This window comes from Symphalangus syndactylus, chromosome 12, assembly GCF_028878055.3.
Source record: "Symphalangus syndactylus isolate Jambi chromosome 12, NHGRI_mSymSyn1-v2.1_pri, whole genome shotgun sequence".
In the NCBI taxonomy this organism is placed as follows: Eukaryota; Metazoa; Chordata; class Mammalia; order Primates; family Hylobatidae; genus Symphalangus; species Symphalangus syndactylus.
The window spans coordinates 45,300,773-45,304,145 of NC_072441.2; the positions used below are offsets into that span (position 1 = coordinate 45,300,773).

At 42.0% G+C, this 3,373-nt stretch overlaps 1 pseudogene; it reads left to right on the plus strand.

The window, feature by feature from the left end:
- The first annotated feature begins 1,480 nt into the window (after positions 1 to 1,480).
- Positions 1,481 to 3,070, plus strand: LOC129482013 (endoplasmin-like; annotated as a pseudogene).
- The last annotated feature ends 303 nt before the right edge of the window (positions 3,071 to 3,373 follow it).

Below are 3,373 nucleotides of genomic sequence, written 5' to 3' on the forward strand. Positions count from 1 at the left end.
AGTTCAGCAGTTAGCCTTCCACACTACAGGAGATACTTGATTAGTCTTGAAACTTAGAGTCAACAAAACACAATTGCTTAAGTTTACTCTGGACAAAGAGTTTCCTCAGCGAGGAAAAATCATGTTCCCTCAAGTTATATTGACATTTTGAAACTCTAAACCCTCCAGTTACTCTTCTACAAATCACATCTGCTGGGACCCTGATATGGTTTGGCTCTGTGTCCCCACCCAAATCTCATCTTGAATTGTACTCCCATATTTTTTTACAGGCTAATAGGTGGACGGGACTTGCCTTATCTCAGATGAGACTTTGGACTGTGGACTTTTGGGTTAATGCTGAATTGGTTAAGACTTTGGGGGACTGTTGGGAAAGCATGATTGGTTTTGAAATGTGAGGACATGAGATTTGGAGGGGCCAGGGGCAAAATGAGATGGTTTGGCTCTGTGTCCCCACCCAAATCTCATCTTGAATTGTACACCCATAATTCCGTGTTGTTGGAGGGACATGGTGGGAGATAATTTTAATCATGGAGGCAGTTACCTCCTTACTGGTCTCCTGGTAGTGAATCAGTCTCATGAGATCTGATGGTTTTATCAGGGGTTTCCGCTTTTGCATCTTCCTCATTTTCTCTTGCCACTGCCCTGTAAGAAGTGCCTTTCACCTCCCGCCATGATTCTGAGGCCTCCCCAGCTATGTGGAACTGTAAGTCCAATAAAACCTCTTTTTCAGCCAGGCATAGTGGCTCACCCCTATAATCCCAGCACTTTGGGAGGCTGAGGCGGGTGGATCACAAGGTCAAGAGATCGAGCCCATTCTGGCCAACATGGTGAAACCCCGTCTCTACTAAAAATACAGAAATTAGCTGGGCGTGGTGGTGGGTGCCTGTAATCCTAACAACTCAGGAGGCTGAGGCAGGAGAACTGCTTGAACCTGGGAAACGGAGATTGCAGTGAGCCGAGATCACACCACTGCACTCCAGCCTGGTGACAGAGTGAGACTCCATCTCAAAAACAGACAAAACTCTCTTTTTCTTCCTAGTCTTGGGTATGTCTTTACCAGCAGCGTGAAAACGGACTAATACTGACCCACACGCTCACTGCATCACTGATGCTGAGTAGGAATGGTGGGAGGAGCACAGAATGCCTCCTCCCAATCAGGGTATTTTCAGTCTTTTCTGTGGTCAGAAACTTCTTGAGGATCCAGGATTTCAAAGCAAAGAGGCGCTGAGGCCAACATTGAAATGGTTGCTCCACCCTTTCCACTCCTCCTCCTACAAAATTCCACAGCTTGGTCTCCACATTTCATTCTTATTCCTTGACGGGGATACAACACTACACTAACCTTTTTTGGCTATAACTTGTGTCATGTAAATGGCAAAATGCAGCTGAATACTGTGTACCTGGAATGAAGATTTGCAAGGTGCTAATGGGGAAATTAAAATTATAGCCTGAGGTGGGCAGACCTTGCGGCTGGAGCAAGGCTGAAACTGTTGAGGAGCCCATGGAGGAAGGAGCAGCAGCAAAAGAAGATAAAGAAGAATCTGATGATGAAGCTGCAGTAGAGAAAGAAAAAGAAGAAAAGAAATCAAAGACTAAAAAAGTAGAAAAAACTGTCTGGGACTGGGAACTTATGAATGATATCAAACCAATATGGCAGAGACCATCAAAAGTAGTAAAAAAAAAAAAAGTAGAAGATGAATACAAAGCTTTTTACAAATCATCTTCAAAGGAAAGTGATGACCCTATGGCTTATATTCACTTTACTGCTGAAGGGGAAGTTACCTTCAAATCAATTTTATTTGTACCCACATCTGATCCACATGGTCTATTTGATGCATATGGATCTAAAAAGAGTGATTACATTAAGCTGTATGTGCTCTGTGTATTCATCACAGACGACTTCCATGATATGATGCCTAAGTACCTTAATTTTGTCAAGGGTGTGGTGGACTCAGATGATCTCCCCTTGAATGTTTCCCTTGAGACTCTTCAGCAACATAAACTGCTTAAGGAGATTAGGAAGAAGCTTGTTTGTAAAACTCTGGACATGATCAAGAAGACTGCTGATGAGAAATACAATGATACTTTTTGGAAAGAATTTGGTACCAACATCAAGCTTGGTATGGTTTAAGACCACTCCAATCAAACATGTCTTGCTAAACTTCTTATGTTCCAGTCTTCTCATCAACCAACTGACATTACTACCCTAGACCAGTATGTGGAAAGAATGAAGGGAAAACAAGACAAAATCTACTTCATGGCTGGGTCCAGCAGAAAAGAGGCTGAATCTTCTCCATTTGTTGAATGACTTCTGAAAAAAGGCTATGAAGTTATTTACCTCACAGAACCTGTGGATGAATACTGCATTCAGGCCCTTCCCAAATTTGATGGGAAGAGGTTCCAGAATGTTGTCAAGGAAGAAATGAAGTTTGATGAAAGTGAGAAAACTAAGGAGAGTCATGAAGCAGTTGAGAAAGAATTTGAGCCTCTGCTCAATTGGATGAAAGATAAAGCCCTTAAGGACAAAATTGAGAAGGCTGTGGTGTCTCAGCACCTGACAGAATCTCCGTGTACTTTGGTGGCCAGCCAGTACAGACGGTCTGGCAACATGGAGAGAATCATGAAAGCACAAGCGTACCAAACAAGCAAGGGCAGCTCTACAAATTACTATGCAAGTCAGAAGAAAACATTTGAAATCAATCCCAGACACCCGCTGATCAGAGACACGCTTCGATGAATTAAGGAAGGTGAAGATGATAAAATAGTTTTGGTTCTTGCTGTGGTTTTGTGTGAAACAGCAACACTTCGGTCAGGATATCTTTTACCAGACACTAAAGCATATGGAGACAGAATAGAAAGAATGCTTCGCTCAGTTTGAACATTGACCCTGATGCAAAGGTGGAAGAAGAACCCAAAGAAGAACCTGAAAACACAACAGAAGACACGGAGCAAGATGAAGAAATGGATGTAGGAACAGATGAAGAACAACAAGAAACAGCAAAGGAATCTACAGCTGAAAAAGATAAACTGTAAATTATACTCTCACTGTTTGGATCTTGTGTGGAGAGGGAATGTGGAATTTAAGTCATTTCTTTTGGGAGAGACTCGTTTTGGATGCTCCCCACAGACCCTTTCTCCCCTGCACTGTAAAGTGTGGGATTATGGGTCACGGGAAGAAGTGGATTTTTTAGTTGAATTTCTTTAACATTCCTCATGTATGTTAAATTTGTACTGTTAAACTGACCATTCTTGATGTAAAATCTTGTCATGTGTATAAAAATATAAAAGATTTCCCCCCTAAAAAAAATTACAGCGTGAAATCGCAAGGGGCTTCAAGATAGTTTAAAATCCTCTCCACTATTTACTCCGTCTT